The 22,022-nt window shown below is 32.1% G+C and overlaps 3 long non-coding RNA genes across 4 annotated transcripts; 2 read left to right on the forward strand and 1 right to left on the reverse strand.

Annotated features, from left to right (window-relative positions):
- Window positions 1-998: 998 nt before the first annotated feature.
- LOC127699871 (uncharacterized) lies at window positions 999-5,257 on the forward strand. Its single transcript, XR_007981261.1, has 4 exons — window positions 999-1,081; window positions 2,718-3,569; window positions 4,530-4,599; window positions 5,041-5,257. It is a non-coding gene; the product is annotated as an uncharacterized LOC127699871 (long non-coding RNA).
- A 962-nt stretch (window positions 5,258-6,219) lies between these two features.
- Window positions 6,220-10,651, reverse strand: LOC127699873 (uncharacterized). The gene is made up of 3 exons (XR_007981264.1): window positions 10,482-10,651; window positions 9,630-9,757; window positions 6,220-6,561 (listed from the first exon to the last, which is right to left on the reverse strand). It is a non-coding gene; the product is annotated as an uncharacterized LOC127699873 (long non-coding RNA).
- Window positions 10,652-10,853: 202 nt separating this feature from the next.
- LOC127699872 (uncharacterized) lies at window positions 10,854-18,716 on the forward strand. Of its 2 annotated transcripts, XR_007981262.1 has the most exons (5): window positions 10,854-10,959; window positions 13,005-13,132; window positions 14,529-14,672; window positions 15,615-15,691; window positions 18,587-18,716. It is a non-coding gene; the product is annotated as an uncharacterized LOC127699872 (long non-coding RNA). The 2 variants fall into 2 exon arrangements; XR_007981263.1 differs by lacking the exons at window positions 14,529-14,672; window positions 15,615-15,691 and having other exon boundaries at window positions 10,859-10,959.
- Window positions 18,717-22,022: the final 3,306 nt, after the last annotated feature.

Below are 22,022 nucleotides of genomic sequence, written 5' to 3' on the forward strand. Positions count from 1 at the left end.
TCCTTGACCAATATGGATGTAATTTTAAATTAAATTATTACTGTTATTAATTTATTCTCAATCTGGACATGCATCAATTATTTACCAATTGACGTGAACTGCAATCAATCAATAATAGAACATTCTGAATATTTTACAAAAATATTTCAGAATACACGTAACAGTATGGATGCTATCAGTAAAACAGGCAACGGCAGAAAAAAAAACAATTAATACATTCAAGAATAAAGAAATTAAACACCGATAATATTGGCGTCAGACTATTCATTTTGAAAACTTCCTCCTGAATATAACACATTGTTTGGGTACTGTGTAAATTGTGCTTATTATTTTTGTATTGATTTTTATAAAAAAATTCTTATTAGTTGATGCTTGCTTTTGTTGTCTTATCTTAGAATATGCATTGAAGAAATAAAATTAAAAAAAATATATGTCTTAAGACATGGCTGAATTGCCCTAGGTGGATGGAAACACTTAAAGTTCTATTTTTATTGTGCACAATTGCGACACTTTAAGCATGGCAGATTAAATTTATTGTTTCTGGATATGTTTGAGGGTCTAGTTCTTGAGTATGATTTTTATTTCATACTGTTGATACTGGGAAAACAATTAAACGATTTCCAATTGGAACAATAAAAAAACAAGTAAAATTATGCAATGAAAGTCAATATTGTGCCTTTACGTTAGTATCGTGTGGTGTCCCACATCTATTTCGTAATTGTCACCACAGAACTACATTTCCTCAGTAAATTCAAATTATATGTGAACGTTGATTCATTAGGATCGTTGTAAGTGTTCTAAAAAAAATCAACATTAACATCAAACATTACTGGTTTTGTTTATTTCATCGATTTAACTGGTGGATCGAATTTCATGTCCACATTGTTACGAGCCTAAATGTTATCCAGAGTCCCGATAGAACATCGAAGTATTTGTAAGCGTACATTACTGGGAAAACCCTTTTACCTGCGTACTTAAAAATAGAAGTCACATGATCAGCTGTGTATCACATGGGTGAAAAAATATGGCGGAACCAGTGGTGTCCCAGAGAAGAACTCGGGGCTACGAACGTAATAAACAGGTAAGACACCATTTGAAACATGAATTTATACGTTTTATCTGACTTCAGTTATCTTAGCAAGGTAGCGAAGTGTTCACACTTTACAAATGAAGAGTTTCAAAGTAGAAACAACGAAGAATGTGCGTTATACAAATGTACATCGGTCTTTTTCGAACACATGCCCCAAGTCATCGTGACGTCCGCTGTTACGAAAATAAATGTTTTTTAATTTACACACGAAAAAGAGACAAATGTGTATCGAACAAATTTTTACAAAATTCTATGATTAAATGTTCCATGTCAAGTGTTTTTTTAAATTGATTTTAATTTAGCGCTCTAACATGTCCATTCGAATGAAGAATTATGTGTCTTTGATTATGAACATGATAAGAATTGTAGACGAAAATAAAAATTATGTAATTGTGGCAAATTTAGACCTTTATTCTTCTACTCCCATTGAAATAGATTTTTTTAAAGACACTTTTACACAAATCTAGATATTTCCTTTTTATTTTATGTTCATAACATAGACACTTTAATTTTATCATTTGTTGTTCCGTCCTTTGTTATGAACATAAGAAAATATGTGTCTTGAAATAAAACAAATTTGTTATTGAACTTCAAAGCAGACATAAACTTATTACCAATAAGATTAAAATATATTGTCAAAAATTCTGTTATGCAAAATATTCTATATCACATGTATATTCATGTATGACACGTTCATAACGGGGACACAATAATTTGTCTTCCATGTTATGAACATATGTATGTAGAACAATGCATAATTGTATAACACAAAAATCCCCTGAAGTTGTCCAAGAATGAGTAAAAAAATTGATGTTTTATAGTGAACTTCTAATTAAAATTGTGTTTGAAAATATTCAATAATTAATGCTAAATATAAACAAGACATTTTCATAACTGGGACACAAAAATTTGTCTTTCATGTTTTGAACTTAAACAGTTGTTAATATTTCAACACCATTATTGTGTCTTTCTTTTAAATTGAAAGAATTAAGTCAAATTTGATATATATGAAAAAAAAGAATTATTAAATTTCATATTCTGCAAAGAACAAAAATCATGTTGAAATTATTTATGTAACAAAGGACACAATAACTTTTTTATTGCCAATGTAAGCAAGACAGTTTTTTTCTTTCAATATATTTCATTATTCAAAACTAAGACATGTTAGATTAGATCATTTGTACCCCTTTTCCTTGAAATGTTTTTTTTTAATTAAAGGGATGACCAATTAATAACGATATCCTGCTCCATCCTCCCAGTTCTAACAATATTACAAGTATGTTAACAAAATGAATTTCTGTCCTGTGAAGTGTTGAAAATAAATAACCCGTCGCTAAAAGTTTTATCAGCCCCCTCAAAATCAAATGGTTGTCCCCTCAGTTAAAAATATTTTGTTACAAAAAAGCCTGGTCCCCCCTTTCAACATTAATGGTCGGTCCTTAATATACATTTCAAAATAAGGAGATGTGGTATGATTGCAAATGAGACAACTACCCACCAAAGTTCAAATAGTGGATGTAAGAGGCAACCGTACGGCCTTCAATAATGAGAAAACTCATAGCCTATAGTCGGCATGTATATATAAGCACATTCAACACAAATTATTAACTTTTCCTGTTTTTTATAGACAGTAACTGAAGATACTTATGATGGTGCAAACAAAGTTAAATTGTCACCAAGATAAAAAAAAAAAAAAGAAAAAAGAAAAAAATGCACAAAAGGCTTGGCGGGAAAGACTAAAACAGGATCTATACTTATATGAACACCACCGTTAATATGAAACCGCAAGGGTTCAAGCATTTATAGCTCCCATAAATATAGACCAAAAAATGAATATAGCTAAACGGCTCTTTTAAGGATGCAGAAATATAGAGAGAGAAAGAAAAAAGAAGGGACAGCCGATACAAACACCCCAACAGAGGAAAGAAAGCATGATCATCTTACGGTGGAGCATTGTGTTAATTTTGTTGATATGAACACGAGTCATATTGATTTTGGCTTTGAAACAGAGAAATTTTTTTTTGGTTCACGCCATGGAAAAGGTCCGTGTGACGGAGAAGCTTGAGTAATAAAAAGAAGTGCAACGATTGCAGTTGCTTCAAGAGGATTTATCATCTCAAATGCAAATGATTTCTTCGAGTATGCAAAGAATCAACTAACAGTACCAAAAGATAACAAAGTAGATAAGCATAGTCATTCAAAGAGGACATTTTGTCTTTCTTACAACTGATGAAGTCAAAAAAGATATACCAGACAGAACACAAAAAATTAAAACTTTGAAGCAGTCAAGAAGTTTGTTCTCTTTTAGAGGAATACAGCCATACATAACAACTACAAGGGAGCACAGCTGTTTCTGTGACATCTGTGTAGGAAACACCATTGGAGTCTGTCAGTATGAAAGCTTGACTGGTAAAGGGAAAGTGGACAATCTAAAAATTAGGGAACGACGTTCAAAAAACCAGCTAGCTGCAAGCTGAAGGTATATATTTTTTGTAATTAGGCAAAAAAGATAAATGTCTTTTTCCTGCTTCAAAGTTAACAATGGTTAAACAGCTCAAGAAAGTCAGGTTTGGGGATATTTTGGAATATCTTTTACAGTTTGGAATATGGCAATGTATGGGGAGCCAATAAGATCTTAAATGGATTTGTCGTTAAATGCAAAATTTAGTAGTGTTTTTCAAAAATAATTGAAAAATGTGTCCAGGTAGGCATGACATATTTGGATAGGTCTGGAGACAGGAAACAGACATATATTTATTTAAGCCTTTAACAATTTTATGCCTGTAAAAAAAGCTTCAAGAAACGAAAAGAAAACTATGTGAAGTAACTATGTATTGCTTGTCTGTCTGTTACTTAAGGTTTAAATCTGCACAACAATTGATGTACTAGTATAGAGATGAAAATTGGTCAGTGAAAGAATCTACGGTAGTAAATCATGAGCCAATAAAAGTTAGGTTGATTCAACCTTTATTTTCAATTAGACTGATTTTGGTTAAGATTTATGTTTAGGTCAATATACATTATACGGGGTGGGGGAGGGGGTGGTGCTAGGATGAGATTTGAAAAAAAAGGCAGGACAGGAGTTTTGAGTTAAAAAAAAAGGCAGGATGAGCAACTTGGCAAAAAAAATGCAGGATGACAATTTATGTAAAAAAAGTCAGGATAAAGTAATAAAAAAAAAGGCAGGATCGAATAGAGTGAAAAATAAAAAGGCAGGACAGAGATAACAAAAAAAAATGCAGGACAAAATTTTTCATCCTAGCGCCCCCCCCCCCCCTTTCCCTCCCATAAAAATCAAATGGTAGCTCCCTAATGCGACTTGGCGATTGTCGCAATAATACGAACTTGCATTCTGTTATCTCATGCATATATCTCAATACAGGTTTTTCCTGAGATCTTCAATTGTCAGTTTCATAATGACCTATATTCATAATTTCAGTTGTGGTCAACTAGTTGTTGCTACCTTGAGTAACGATAACAGCATCCCTCCAAAATACGATGTTGCTGAGGTATGCATCCCATGCAAGTTGTTTTTATATTTATTTTGTTGATTTGTTCATTTTAAGACATTGATTTTTTCTCTTTAAAGTTGCATACAAAGTTAGGTGTAAGTCTATGATGATTATGAATAGTAGCCTGTAGGCTTTGTTAAAGGGTACTTTGAAGAATAAAATTTATTTCCTTGTACATGTAGGTGCTAAACATTACCAAAATGAATTTTCTTCAACGCTCATGATCTTGACCGTAATTAGATTTCAAACAATGCCTTTTAAAGTTTTAAAAAAGTCAATCTGTTCACAGGTAAAGTTTTTCTGAGACCTATATGAAAACTTTTAATAACTTTTGTATCTTTGATTAGATCCAATGCTGCTTTTGATGGTATGTTTGCAGAGTTTAAGGTATCTTTTAGACTCATATATATTTTTTTTTTTATTAATTTTCAATTGCAGATCATTGAAGTTGTTAATGAACTTCTTCTCAAGTTTATGGCCAAGGGCAACCATATCTACTACTGGCCAAGCAAAGCTGACACTAGCTGGGAGACATTTTCATCTGTAGTGAGAAGTGTTGGTGACCCTGTATTTGTGCCAGAAAAGTCAAATCACAGAAGACTATACAGATTAAATTAACATATTTAAAACATTAAAATAAAACGTTTATTTCCTCTTCTGTTTTCTGTTTAAAGGAGATTTTGTCATCTAAGGAAAGTAGATACCCAAATTGTTAGTCAGAAAGAAAGGAAAATCAATGGACAAAAACAAACCATGGAACAAAAAAAAGACAAACAATAGACACTCAACACTTAAAACTCAAATCAAATGAGAAACACAGACCCTTTAAAAACTCAGGTGGAGGCTCCGTATCCTAACAATGAAAAAAGAATGTGTTGTGTAAAATTCCCTCTCCAAATCATCCAGAGGCCACCTAATGATCTTCACAGTGGATACCCATCATACTGCTCCTGTGAAATATACAAATTATGTTGTGCCGTCACATTGTCCTTGCAAAATGGGTTTAGCCTTTCACAGAAGTCAAGTTCAATGCCAATCCCAAAATTGCAATACCATTACTGAATCTGTCCATTACACAGGCAATTTTTTTCAACGTATGTTTAACGTTTGTGCTCATTACGTGAAAACTACGTTATTTCCTCGTGTGTATCACACCGTTTAAACGTTTATATCACCTGTATTTGACACACACAAGATTCTCATGTGATAATCACGTTTTAATCTGCTCACGTGATATTCACGTTTAAACGTAACGTTATTTTCACATGTACATTTTTTAACGTGATATTAACGTGTAAATATTGTGTTAATTTCACACGTAAATTTTTAAACGTGATTTTAACATGTAAATATTGTGTTAATTTAACATTTAGATTTTTTCACATTATTTTAACGTGTAAAAGTTGTGTTATTTCACGTCTATATTTTCACATGATCGTGATGTGAATTTCATATTAATATCACATGAATAACATATATACAAGTGCAAGTTATTTTTGCAATGGCTATGTTGGATTTTCATGTGTTCAGTGAATATTTAAGGTAATGCATCTGTCATATAAATTTTACCTTAGTACAACATAAAAATTCACCAATTGCAAAAATTGAAGTTGAAAGTGTATTGTATGTTGTTTACTGTAAAATATAATTCCTTCACATGGGTTATTCTGAATTAACAGACTAATTAGAAATATACATTGTGCTTTGTTATGCTCTAAATGAGTCTTTCTTTATTTCCTGTTCTATTAAATTATAAAATCTTCCTTTACTTCAAGTTGACAATGGTTTTCATTAGAATCACAAGAGGTATATTCCGTAACAATTCTTTTTAAAAGAAATAAAACTCATTTCATGTTCTGATATCTTCTTTTCACAGTCTTGTTGTTATAATGATTTACTGCTGCAGACACTTATTTCCTCTTTTTATTCATAGAAGATGTATCACTCTGTCAATTTTCCCTGCAAACATAAGAAAAGTAGTAAGAACAAAGAAATTATAATAATAGCTTATTAATTTTGTCGTTGAATTCTACTGGTACTGAACATGCTCTAAATAGAAGATGCAAAACTACATCATATGAATGTTTTAGTTTATGATTATTTTATTCGAACACAATTGACTTTTAAAAATAGGATCAGACACAAGTTTTACTTCTGTATACAATAGGATAATAATATTATATTAAATTGAGTATGCATAAATTTTGCGCCTGTCCCAAGTCAGGAGCCTCTGGCCTTTGTTAGTCTTGTATCATTTTTAATTTTAGTTTCTTGTGTATAATTTGGAGTTTAGTATGACGTCCATTATCACTGAACTAGTATACATATTTGTTTAGGGGCCAGCTGAAGGACGCCTCCGTGTGCGGGAGTTTCCCGCTGCATTGAAGACCCATTGGTGGCCTTCGGCTGTTGTCTGCTCTATGGTCGGGTTGTTGTCTCTTTGACACATTCCCCATTTCCATTCTAGATTTTATACATACAGAATTATTTAATTCTAACATGAGTATAAGTTAACCAATTTGAAAATAAAATGCAAGGCTCAGCTTGATATGACTGACCACAGAGGTATATAGACCAATTTGAAAATGGGGCCCAAAATCAGAAATCTAACTAAACGATTAGATTCAGCATATCAAAGAACCCCAAAAATTCAATTTTTGTTGAAATCAAACAAAGTTTACTTTTGGACCCTTTGCTTCTTAATGGGGACCAATTTAAAAACAGGGCTCAAAATTAAAATTTTAACTTAACAGTTAGATATCTCATATAATAGAACCAATAAATTATTAAATTTTATATGTCTTCAAACGACAAAGTTTAAATTTGTACCCTAGGGACCTCAATGTGGACCTATTTTAAAAAGGAGGCCAAATCTATATACAAGTAACAAGGTTTGAAAAAATAAATTAAAGACTTTGAATTAAACACAATTGAAATTGGTCAAGAAAAAAGCAGTTTATACATATATGCATGTACAAAGAATAAACAAAGTGTTATTTTTGGCCCCTTAATGCCTAAACTGTTAACATGGTTAAGGCCATAACCCCCAAAATCAATCCAACCTTCCTTTTGAGGTATGGAACCTTGTGGTGTCATAAAGATCCATTAACTTAAATTTGCGACTGTATAAATATATCATGTATATTATAAAAACAAGAGTGCACACCCTGAAATGTCTCGCCTTCTTTACTAACCATTGATATTATGTTGATAGTCCTATATATATAAAGCTGAACTACAACTATCACATAAACTTAACATGATCCAAGAAAATGAGGTCAAGGCCATATAAACCAAACGAGAAATACTTATAGTATGTACATTTGTAACACCTTACAATCATTCAATACACTAAATATAGTTAACCTATTGCTAACAGTTTCTAAAAATCAGACTTAACCAAGAAAACTAAACATTGACCAATGAACCATGAAAATGGTCATGGTCAGATGAACCATGCCAGGCAGATATGTACAGCTTACAATCCTTCCATACAACAAATATAGTTGACCTATTGCTTATAGTTAAAGAACGGACCAAAACACAAAAACTTAACACTGAACAATGAACCGTGAAAATGAGGTCAAGGTCAAATAAAACCTCAAGACTGATATGTACATAATAAAATATTTCCACACACCAAATATAGTTGACCTATTGCATATAGTATTAGAAAAAAAGACCAAAACTCAAAAATTTAATTTTGACCACTGAACCATGAAAATGAGGTCAAGGTCAGATGACACCTGCCAGTTGGACATGTACACCTTACAATCATTCCATACACCAAATATACTAGACCTATTGCTTATAGTATCTGAGATATGGACTTGACCACCAAAACTTAACCTTGTTCACTGATCCATGAAATGAGGTCGAGGTCAAGTGAAAACTGTCTGAGGGACATGAGGACCTTGCAAGGTACGCACATACCAAATATAGTTATCATATTACTCATAATAAGAGAGAAATTAACATTACAAAAAATCTTAACATTTTTTTCAAGTAGTCACTGAACCATGAAAATGAGGTCAAGGACAATGGACATGTGACAGACGGAAACTTCGTAACATAAGGCATCTATATACAATTTATGAAGCATCCAGGTCTTCCACTTTCTAAAATATAAAGCTTTTAAGAAGTTAGTTAACGCTGCCGCCACCACAGCAGGATCACTATCCCTATGTCAAGCTTTCAGCGACTAAAGTCGCAGGCTCGACAATAAAAACTACATTTATGGGATTTGAAGGAAGAAGTGATGAAAAAGCAAATGAGGATGAAAATTGAAGTTTTGAAGGTTGAATCCAAGATATATTACCATACCCAATGAAATAAGAAACTGCTTACACATTTATATATTTAAATATATATGTTCAATGACAAGACTCAATACAAAGTTTACAGTAACACTGAAGAATGACAAAACTCAACGCATGCCTGATACAAAGTTTACAGTAATACTGAAGAAAATTTTGTGACGGTCAGATTGAAGGGAAAAAAACAATAATACAAGTTCTCTTTGTCTGCTTAGATAATGAGGCTGCATGGACAAGCTAATATATAGCCTTTATTTATATCTTTAACCTTTTAGTCATTTCAGGATATCTGCCTAAGACCATTCTTTGGTAATCTTGGATACATGTACCCGGTACATAATATTCACGAGCAGAGACAATCAAATTTGAATTATTTTACATTTGTCATTTAGTAGCCTTTTATAGCTGTCTATGCAGTATAGGTTTTACTCATTGTTGAAGGCCATACAGTGACCTATAGTTGTTAATGTCTGTATCATTTCGTCTCTTGGAGAGAGTGTCTCATTGGCAATCTTACCACATCCTATTTATTTTACATTTGTATTGACACTTACAATGTATATTGAAGTCTTTTGTTTTAACCAAAAGATGCCTCTACTGGTTTTGTTGTTTGTTCGGGTGCTGATTCATTGAAATATAGACGACATTTCTTTTCATTTATTTATCTCAATCGTTTGACCGTTACAGCCAAGTTAATCAAGTATATAATACCTGCTGCTTTTACTTCTTCTCCTTATTGAAAAAGTACATTTCCTTTGTTAATTTCTTTTTTTTCCCCAATGAGCTCCTCAACAATTTTCTCTGTTCATTAACTAAGAACTTGGGAACTTGCTGTATCCCTAAAAACATATCAAATTATTCAATTGATGGAAAAAAATCTTTCATTTTTATAATGGTATTATTTATTACACAATAGAAATATTACTCTTAAATATTTGTTTACATGTAGCTTAAGTTTGTCGTAATGTCATAAATGTGTAAGCTAAACATAAAATAAAAGATATAGCTGTTCAAAGCTGACTGACATGATATCATCAATTAGATTTAACCCCCTGAAGTACAAATTAAGGAGAAATTACAACTGAAAATATCGTTTAACAAGAGAAGAGAATTATCCTGTCATCAAGACAAAGATTGAAGAATCCAACTAAATCCCACATCCCCACTTTTTCACCCCAATATGAAAAATCCCTTTTTTTTTAACCTCGATATCCCACAACCCAAAAGCGTGTCATTCCCCTATGTTCACCTGTACTAATATCAGAGACAGATTTAATGCGCAGCCCCCCCCCTTTTTTGTGGGCTTAACCTTAGGCAGTCAATGCCCCCCCCCTTTTGTGGGATTTACCTTAGACAATCAATGCCATCCCCCACCCACTTTTATTAAAATTTATGTCATTTATGGATCACTGAATATGGAAAAAGAGTTCATAAATCGATTTGACTTTGTCTTATCGAATTTGTGTTAAGGTTATTTAAATAAAATATATGTTTTAACTAAACTTTAGTGTAGCCTTAGGGTAAAAAAAATCAGAAAAAAAACTGTAATTTTATCGAACTTACCTGCACTGCATATTTTTAAAGTCACAAGTACACAGTACAGTAGACCCGAGACAGAACTTTTTTTTACTTCTACAGTTCCGTCATTGTACAGTACACAGACTCTCAGTCTGTCAGTTTCATATGGACTGTTATCACATTGACAAGGAGATTGCTTGCCAAAAATAACCGCGGGAAATACCGCACACCTTGAAAAATTTCGGAATCGGTGTGTAACGCAGAAGCGGAATCAATTTATTAACATTGTTTTGTTATCCAGCTGGTAGCTTGATATAATTTAAATATTTAATTTAATTAATTATTTTAATATTTAAACATGAAATACAATCGGTAAATTCAGTTTAAATGAGACTTGATGTGCTTCGTCTCTCAGAGAATTGTCCCGTACGGTTCACAGAAACGAGCGTCTCAGACGACACCAATTTTGACACCACAGTAGTGGCAATGGAAAGTAATGCAGATACTCTTGAAGATATAACAGGTATATTTTATTTCACAACCCCGTTATGAAGGTATGTGTACAATAGTTAATTAAAACGTACCATTCCCTGAACAAATACAGTCTTCATGAAACACTTGACTGCCTGAAAATTGGAAAAACCCGTCATAAACTTTTAAATTCCTTTAAATTTAAATCATTTAGCAGGTTGGGCTCAAGTCAGGAAAACTGGGGTATTCCTTGTTTTCAGGGAACACCCCAGTTTTCTGGTGTTAAAAAACCCCAGTAAACAGGGACTTCTTTTTTCCTTGTCAATTTATGGTATGAAATCTACAAAAGCGCACCTTCTACATGTGATAACAATGTTATATATAGAAAGTGTTTTTATAAGTTCAAAAATCAAGCTAATTTCTAGTCTTATTTGATGCTCAACTCACAACAAAACAATTCCTTTGTTCACAAATTCATACCTTGATCATCAATTATGAGAAGACAAAAAGATAAGTTAATCACTTAGGCATTTAAATTCAATGAATAGAAAATTTCAATAGAAGTGAACATAATTCAGTTATGATCAGTTACACCTGGAGCATGCAGCTTGATCAACTGATTCCTAAACAAAAGATTTGTATGTTTTTGAGTTCTAGAAAAAACAAGGCTTCACTTATTCATGTTTTGTTGTTCCTGAGATACTTAAAGTATTTACAAATACTACTGATACAGTTAAAACATGCGCTTTTGTTAATTTCATGCCATGAATTGAAATAGAAAAAGGAAGTCCCTGTAAACTGGGGTTTTTTAACACCAGAAAACTGGGATGGTCCCTGAAAACAGGGAATACCCCACTTTTCCTGACTTGAGCCCAACCTGTTTAGGGCCTATGGTTTGTGACTTGTGAGTCCTTTTTCATTAAAATTTTACTGTCCTGACAACATTTATACATGCCTGGGCCGTATGATTTTTATGAGTTAATCATGAAGACCGAATGATCACACTAATAGTAATACCCAACTTTTGAAAGAAATTACCACAGGCACTAGCATTTTGTATATAATTTAATCTCTGTAAAAAATAAATATCTTCTTTTAAGTTTTAAACTGAATTTTACTGTGCGTATTGCTGTGTGTTTCTTTATTCTACATTGGCTAGAGGTATAGGGGGAGGGGTGAGATCTCACAAAACATGTTTAACCCCACCGCATTTTTTGCCTCTCCGAAGTCAGGAGCCTCTTACCTTTGTTAGTCTTGTATGTTTTTAAATTTTAGTTCATTTACATGTTTTGGAGTTAAGTGTGAAGTCCATTTTCACTGAATTACTCAATTAGTACACATTATTATGGAGGGGCCAGCTGAGGCCCACCTCGGGGTGCGGGATTTTCTTGCTTCATTAAAGACCCATTGATGGCCTTCGGCTGTTATCTGCTCTTTGTTGGGTTGTTGTCTCTTTGACATATTCCCCATTTCCATTCTCAATTTTACTCAGACTGACTCAGAGACATCATATATAATGTCTCTGATTTACTTCACCAGTATAAAAGAGAACTAAAGTTAGTATTTATAGATAAATTATTTTATATTTATATATCTATTCAAAATAAAATTATGAAAAGAAAAGTAGAGATTATTGGGATTTTTTTTAATGTCAGAATATCTGGCAAAAACTCAAAAACATGAGGAACGAACATCCTTAGACATAAATATATGTGGGTTTTGATTTTTACAAGACTTCAATAAATAAATAGGGGCTTTTTCACATTCAGCTGCAGGTACTGAGGACCTGCATGTATTGATCACTTACACTTATCTGTCTGGAGTGGTATATAAACTTCACATGTCTCATAGACATACACCACATAACTCATTTTATTTCACCAGTTAAATATATGTCAAGATTGTTCATGATCATAGAATGACACTTGAGTTAATTATCAGGCAATTACCTTTCATTGTTCCACTTATTAATATTTACCACACAATTTTGGTAGTTCACTGTAATGTTCCCAATTTAAAGTTTGACAGACTATGACAATAACTGTATGTGTAAAAAAAATACTTAAAATTTATGCATTTCTTTTTTCTATATGACAGATAATAAGCAGGGCATGAACGAAGTATGGAGGATCTGTTTGAAAATTCCAGACATGAGAAAGAAAATGACAGGGAGAGATGTCCAGTTCAACGTTACCAGGACAATTCAGCAAAGTTCCAACAGATATGTATGCACTATTTCCATTCTATGAAATGTAATGCATTTAACAAAACAGTGTGCTTTAAAAAGAACAACATGCCTTTTGGCTTGCAATTTGCAGCATATGTGCAGAGGAAGAATAGATATAATTTGTTGTACATTAATGCTACATATGATATTTAAGTAACTTTGCAGAACAAAATGTTCTGAATGTTAGCATTAAATATTTGCCACTGGACAACTGAAGGACCTTATGTAATGCATACAAAAATTGATAAGTCAAATGTAAAAGGTGATAAGAATCGAATAATCATTTAACTATATATACGGTACATATACAAATGTACCTAAGAAGTGACTAAACAACATGAACAATAGATATATCTTGGAGCTATTCAGGAATTATCTAACAGGGTCTTTTTTTACACCAACCACCCGTAATATAAAAATTTATTTTACTTAATGAAGTACAACATGTATGTTTCTAAAGAAATTCTGAGGAAATTACAACCACCCCAATATAATATGACTACTTGGCATGACATCAGATGCAACTCATTCATTTGTCATTGTTACCTTTAAAAAAATAAAAATAAAAAATGACTTATAAAATCATGTCTGATTCTACAACATTTCATTTTATACTTTAAACAAATTTGATATGAATTTGGAGGGCTTGTAATCGTGCAGTCCTATTGCAGCTTTTTATTAAATTTTTAACACACTGTACAATTAGATTGCATAATTGGAATCATTATACCAAAAAAACTACTGTTAATGCTAATAATAAAAAAAACAAAACTAATGGACATTTATTGATTCATTGATGTCTTTATTTTCTCATAATTGAGATATTGAATGATTAATGTTTAGCGCCACTTTTAACACTATGGTGCTATTTTGTGGTATCCAGTTTTTATTGATGGAGGAAGCTGGAGAGAACCATGACCTTCGGTAGGAAAACTGACAATCCTAGTCAATTAAGATTGGAGTTAAGTTCACTTGCCACGTGCAGGATTTGAACTCACAACCTTAGTGTTGACTGGCTGCTGGCTGGTGATACAGAAGTTCGACTACTTAGACTACTCGTCCAAGTTGGCCCCATATAATCGAGATATAATAAATATATATATATATATACAAAATTAATTAAATATCACACAACAAAAGGAATGTAAAATAAAGAAAGAAAAAAAGAAAGTTTTATACATACACACAAAGAAATATTTAAGTCACTCAGCATAAAATCCCAATGCAATGATGTTAATCTTTAATGATAACATGTTACATGTATATACTGTTCATATTATTAACATTACTAAAGATGATTATGTGACATTTGTTTGTCAGTCAGTAGATGGAGGCATAATATGTGGACTAAAGTTCATGTTCATGTACATTTATTTGAATATTTATTTTTCCAGAAAAAATCTGAACTTGAGGCAAATATATACTGTCATGTATATACATGTATATAAGATGGATAAAGGACATGATACTTTCAGAGAATCACATTTGGCTACAAAAGTTTGTAGTATTTTGGTTGTAATCAAGTTATTAAGCTGAAGGTAATTTAATAGTAAAACAAGAAATGTTTCCTATTCAAGTATACTAAAATAAAGTTTGATGTTTAGGTCAGAATATGATAAAGTTCTTTTTTTTTGTCTCCCTTTAGATTTACTTATGTATTTTCTGGCTTTTTTTTTTTGTAAAGTACTGGTAAAAGTCAAAATTTGTTTGGTAAAGCACCATTTAAGTTCAGAACATGTTGTATATAGTATATTAATAATTTAGATAAAATAAAAATAAAAAATACAATTATTTTATCTATCTACCCTATCTTTCTGCCAGGAGACAGCAAATAAGTGTATACATTTTTTGGCTTTATTGTTCAAAAATGATGTTACAAAACATAACCAAATATTGATTAAATCCTTCATACTGCAGGTTATTTCTATACTTGCATGCCTGAAATTAAGATTATAATCTCATCAAACATTACTTTTCAAGTAGATAATAATATATTGTCAATTATATTATAATAATTGAATATTAGAGTTTCAGTAATTCATATATTGTCTTATTGACAGCTCATTCAAATTAAAATATAAAGTTATGAGGGTCCGGTAATTGTAGATTTGACCATGTTGACAGCAACAATAGCTTAAAAGATTTTGACATAAAAATTGAACAGTAATCTGAAACTGATGCTCAGAACCTTGAGGAATATCTAGAATTTCATTTTGTTTATAAAAACTGTATACTATACTTTTTGATAGCCCTTAGTAAAACATTTTCTTGGCTTATTTTCATTTATGAACTATTTGAGTATTTCTGAATTCATTGACCCAGATTTAAATAGATGGCTCAAAGGATTGAGATCTAAAAAAAATCTTTTAAGACTTCCAGATGTTTGTATGCCTTTCTTCTCGTTATTGCTTTGTTTGATCCTGTTCCTAAGCACATATTGACATAATGATGTTATTTTTTTGTTAATTTACAGCTTCAAGTAAAACAGATCTAGGCTACACCTTCACTATTCAAGTCAGACTTTAAAAGGAAGCCTTTTTTGTTGATAGCTGAACATGTAAGTAAATACATTAATATCTTATTTGTATATTGTACAAATTAAACAAAGGAAGAATAATTAAGAAATAATTCGCCTTTTTCAGAATCTAAAGGATTATGGGTAATCTAATTGTTCGTACACCAAAATGAAAATAACATTACCTCATTGGTTGAATTTCTATTGTTTAGAACTTTTTAAACCAATCACAACATTTTGGTGCACACTTTGTAAATATTACCCAGAACAGAATGCATTTATTTAGATTCCGAAAGGGCGAATTAAACTGGTGATAATAGAAATATTAAAATGAGGAGATGAGGTATGATATTGCCAATAAGACAACTATCCACCAAAGTTCAAAGAAAGTGGATGTAAGCAATAATGGGCAACCATAGAGCCTTTAACAATGAGAAAAATCCATAATGTATAGTCCGCTATATTTAAAGTTCAGTCTTTGGTTAAAGTTTTTTTTTATTTATCAATATATGAAACCTTCATCATGGATTATCATGTTGATGCAATTAAATGATATTTGAATAGTAGATTTTAATAATCGAGAGGGGTAGAAGATACCAATGGGATATATTCAAACTCAAAGGTCGATTTACAAACTGACAAACGCCATAAAACAAAAAAAAGACAGACTAAAAGACAAGCAACTGCATACACAATGTAGAAAACTAAAGACTGAGCACCACAACGGCACTAAAAATCTTGGTGATCTCAGATAATGCAGAAGGGTTAGCTAATCCTGCTCCACATGTGAAACCTATCGTGTTATTCCAAAAAAATATCTTTGCCAAGTTATACTAAGTCATTAGGCATCAGGCAACTAGCAGATTGGCTATTGACTCTTAATCTAACACTAAGATATCACCATATTCATCAACCATCAGTAATGTAAATTTTTAACCATTAATCAATAAATCTTGACCTAATGTGAAGTTTTGAAATTTGCAAATTTTTTATGAAAAGGATAGACAAGACAGTACCAGTAAAAACAACACAGACATTGAAAAATTAAGAAACAGAAAGAACGAAATTTTGTCTTCTCTTTTTCATTATTTTTGTCTTGCCTTGAAAAAGCTAGATCTAGGGGTGCTGTTTCAACAATGTATAAGTTTGTGACTAGGTCATTTTAAGGGAAATTGGATATAATGAATATATATATATATATATATATATATATACAAAATTTATTAGATATCACACAACAAAAGGAATGTAAAAAAAAAGAAGAAAGTTTTATACATACCATGAAATGATACGGACAATGAAATACTAAAGTCACTTAGCATATAAGTTTGTGATTAGATGTAAGAAGATGTGGTATGAGTGCCAATGAGACAAATCTCCATCAAAGTCACAATTTGTAAAAGTAAACCATTATAGGTCAAAGTATGGTCTTTAAAACAGAGCCTTGGCTCACACCGAACAGCAATCTATAAAGGGCCCCAAAAATGTTTGTCAGTTTAAGGGGAACCTTTAGTGATGGGCCAATGATATTTGGAATTCAGTTGTATTAGTATTGGCACATCACATTTCCATGGAGATTATTTGGCCCTGTACATTCAGTCATGTTTTTTTTATGCCCCCGCAACTGAAAGTTGGGGGGCATATTGTTTTACCCCTGTCTGTCCGTCCGTCCGTCCCATTATGGGTATATAGTTAATCCGCATAACTCTTCCTACAGTTTGAATCCTAGGAAGTTTTCACTTTGCTGTCTGTTTGTACATATATTGAAGGTGTGCATGTGGTCAGGGTTTTGATTTTTATTAATATTTGCTCTTTTGGGAGATAGTTGAACTTTGTAAATTTTTGGAGTATTTACTTTCATAAGAGGAGCGTTTAAATGTTATAGTTATTTTAAAATAACACTTTGCATCTGCGGGGGCATCAATTGTGTCTCCCAGACACAATAATATCTCAAAGAAAGTCCTACATTGACTTTGTTATAATACAGTTACTCCAGAGTGGAGTCACTTTGTCTAGTTTTCATTTCAATTTTACACAGGCAAATCACCACATTAGTAATGATACATATAAAAAAGATGTGGTATGATTGCCAATGAGACAACCCTCCACAAGAAACCAAATGCCACAGAAATTAAGAGCTATAGGTCACTGTACGGCCTTCAACAATGACCAAAGCCCATACTGCATAGTCAGCTATAAATCACAAATGTAAAACAATTCAAACGAGAAAACTAACGGCCTGATTAATGTACAAAAAAATTAACGAAAAAAACAAATATGTAACAACAAACAACCACTTAACTACAGGCTCCTGACTTGGGACAGGCACATACATACAGAATGTGGCAGGGTTAAACATGTTGGGGGGATCTCAGCCCTCCCCTAATCTGGGACAGCGGTGTAACAGCACAACATTAGAACGAACTAAAAAAATCAGTTGAAAAAGGCTGAACTCAACAGATGGATACAAATAGAAATACATACAACAAAAACACAGAGTGGACGTGGATGGGTACTTGTACATCCCAACAACAAAAAGACACTTAGTACAAATCTGAGAGTGCAGATACTGACAGCTAGTTCAAAGCCAATAACAACTTAAAAAAAAATGCATCTAAGAATAAATTATCAACCAGTACACATCCAACATCCAATGGATTTAGTGTAAAGACATCATAAACAATCAGAGAAAAACATGACCTGGTGCAATGCCAAGACACAGGAAATGACAGATTGTAGATCCATGAAAGTGCACATGTATATAATAATAATGTTTACTAGGGTTGTAAACTATAGATATATTGAGAATTTTATCACATTGTTGTTTACAAAGCAAAAGCAACACTCATATTAGAAGTAAAATAAAGCTTTCATTATGTATGCTTAAATAAGATAATATTATAACAGTAAATAAAATTCTTTTTTTTATCCTTTCAGATGAAGAAACTTTCAAAAGAGTGGAGCATTTAGAAGATGGAACAATCAAATATTATTTGTTACTATTTCAGTAACTTTTCAAATGTTAACTGTTTAGAATATTCTTAAATATAAATATAATTGAATTTAATGTGGAAAGTGTTTTGTTTTTTTTTAACATTTGGTAACATATGCCTCTGTTAGGCACAATTTTTTAATCATAAGCTGATAATTTTTAGATTTGTCATGGTAAACCTGCAAGGGACACAACTCTTGTAGAATGAACATTGTTAAATAGCTAGTCTGTATTGAATTGTTGTTTGGTATACATTTGGTTTTGCATTATTTTTTTTGCAATTTCGAATTCGACTTCTTTTCAAACATTGTATAAATTTAAAATGTAGCTGACTTTGACATTGGTATTCGTACTTTTAGATTTTTTATGAATTGTCAAACAAACGCAATTATAAAGCAAGAATTTCAAACAAACAAAAAAAGAAATACTAACAGGAAGATTCGAAAGGTTTCAAACATGTAGAAATAGTCTCATGGTTTAAATAAGATTTGGATTTATATATATATATATAAGTTTTGATGGATGCTAAACATCCAGCCACAAATATTACATACATATTCAGGATGATAACAGGTTAATAAAACATGCATATGAGGTAACTGATAATCAATATAAGACAATTTATTGATGTATAACTCACTTTTACAGTACTTTTACCATAAAGAACCAGAGAAACATCTTCAAATAGAGATGAACAAGAACAAAAAATGATATGTCAATGAGTGCATTGTTACAAAGACAATATTTCATTTTTCCTAGTGGCTGCTTCACATAAAAGTCTTGTTGTATTATCACGTTTATATCACGTGGCTTTATATTTAACGTGAATATCACGTTGTATTATCACGTTGATATCATGTGGATTTATATACAACGTGAATATCACGTGTGACGAACGTTTATTTCACGTTGTGCTCACAACGTGAATATTACGTTTCTGCTCGTTTCACGTTGTACTCACGTGGTGTGGACAACGTGAATTTTACGTGATTCCCATGTTAAAATCACGTTGGAAAAAATTGCCTGTGTACATGGTCATATGATTTTTTTTTTAATTCGGAAGGCAAACCAGTGTGTACATACCTTCCTGCTGTCTGGTACAGGAACAGTTGTTACATTGAAATGCATCAAAACATCATTATAAAATTGTTATCAAATATAAAATATAGCCTTGGAAAATTAATACAATTTGTATCATGTTAATTCGTTCATTTGATTAACAAATGAAAAACTCTGGAAAAAGGTGTCTCGTAACTTACATAAAAATATCCAGAAAAAAATGAAATAGACTTCTGCTTATACAACAAGGGTAATATTATAACAACTTAACAAACTTGAAAGCAAACAAGTTGCTGATTGTGTGTCCTTAATCACACTCTTTTACTGGAATAAAAGATTTGCAAACTTAACTTTATGTAACAGTGTCCGCCATAATAGTCAGTACAAAAAATCAGTAGAAGGAAGTATCGTCAAAGTAAATATATGTTGAAACTAGTAATGTAGTTGTCAGTCCATGGCATATCTATTATCTTTAATTCTCACTTGAATCATAGAGTAACTTTTATTTTGTAGACACCATGTTAATTACATAAATTTTGGTTTTGACTTCAAAATTCTTGATAATAGCTGACAGCATTATCTTTAAACAATTTTTTTTTATAAATATACATAGAAAAAATAATAGAAAAAAACATTTCTATGAGCATCTTAAAATCAAATATCAAGTCCCATATTTGGATTCAGTATTGGAGAATTAGTTAAATGCATATTAGTTTGCCGCTGGACGTTAAGCAGCCATCCATCATCAAAATCCTTCTGCACCTAGTTTTTGGAAAATCCAATTGACGTCCCCTCAAAAGTATCAGAAAATAACATCAGAGCATTATCTCTCCCAAAGGGTGACTGGGGAATAGAAATAAGGTCATATGTCTTCTTCCGATCGGCAGTAAATCCTTGTCAAAGTGAGGCGTCCGTATGACTGTGCGGGATTTATCAAGTACGCAGTCACGTCCGGTCAGAATAGGGACGTTAATTCCGATGCCTCGTGTAAAGGGAGTGCCACGATCTTTGTACGTTAAGAATCCTTGCAACAACTCTTTGAGGGGTCCGTAAGTGGCCTGTTGCCAGGCAAAATTTCTGTCTTATCCAATGTACCTTCAATTTACAGTGGCAGTCGAAATTTCCCCGACCTTCATCCTATATAACAAGACCTACCAATTATGTTTATTGTTAATTTGTTCTCGTCCTGAACATGCATGAAATATTTGCCACTTGACGTTAAACAACCAACAATCAATCAATCAATCAGAGCATTATTTACCTGTTGTGTTGACGGCATTACGAAAAATGACTCTTCATCTATAACATGCGCAATGCATTGACATTACATTTGATCTATTCGTACAAGACGCTTTGATAGTATCTGATTGAAAAGCATATGAAACGGAATAAGAAAAAGTGAACGATCAAGCTTTGATTGTCATTTTAAATTTAAGATTTTTTATTTGAATACCTTGGTAGTTTATTTTCGAGACCTCACAATTAAACAACAGAAATCCATCAATTGATTCTTCCTAAAACAACAAATGTTAAATAACAGAAACGCTCATTTAATTCTGGGACAATTTGGGGATTCTAAACTTTCACCACCACAGTTCACAGATTCTCTAAAATCTTGAAAATTATACAAATTTAACGACGCTTCACTTTAAATTTTTTTTTAATAACCTGGAATTGAATCTTCGATTTGTTTAGAGGTAATCGCAAGACTATTTAGCTGGTCTTGTATATAGTCAAATAAAATTGTACGATATTTTACATAGAGTATAAGAACATTATATTTTACTATAACGATTTCAATTTCAAGTATACCCCTCTTTGACACAGCGTCCGTGAGACGATAAAAAGGACTTTTATAAACCTTTGATACAAATGTTAATAAAAATCTAAAAAAAGTTATACACATGAGAGCGCTTACAATGCAATTTTCCATATAATTAATATTTCCAATTGGCATTACTCGTTTAAAAATAATTGATCGGCACTTATTTTCGAACTCGTCCAAGACATTGCTGATATAAGTTTTATAAAACAAAAACCCTTGACCTTTCACAGACAAGTCATAATATTAACTTCTTTAACTTTAGAAAACAGGGGGTGGAATTCAATTGTGCCATCCGAAGGGTGACTGGGGATTAGACTTTTGGTCACTCTTGATGTCTTCCGACGGGCAGTAAATTGTGGCGTCCGTTTGCTTGTGCTGGATGTACAGGTACTGAGGCTCGTCTGAACAGATCACATGTGTTAAGAACCCTTGCAACAACTCAGTTGCAAAAGCTTCTGAAAAGATAAGGATGGTTTCGGTCAAGTCTGGTTTAATTG

The sequence above is a fragment of the Mytilus californianus genome, unplaced genomic scaffold (genome assembly GCF_021869535.1).
Source record: "Mytilus californianus isolate M0D057914Y unplaced genomic scaffold, xbMytCali1.0.p SCAF_42, whole genome shotgun sequence".
Taxonomy (NCBI): Eukaryota; Metazoa; Mollusca; class Bivalvia; order Mytilida; family Mytilidae; genus Mytilus; species Mytilus californianus.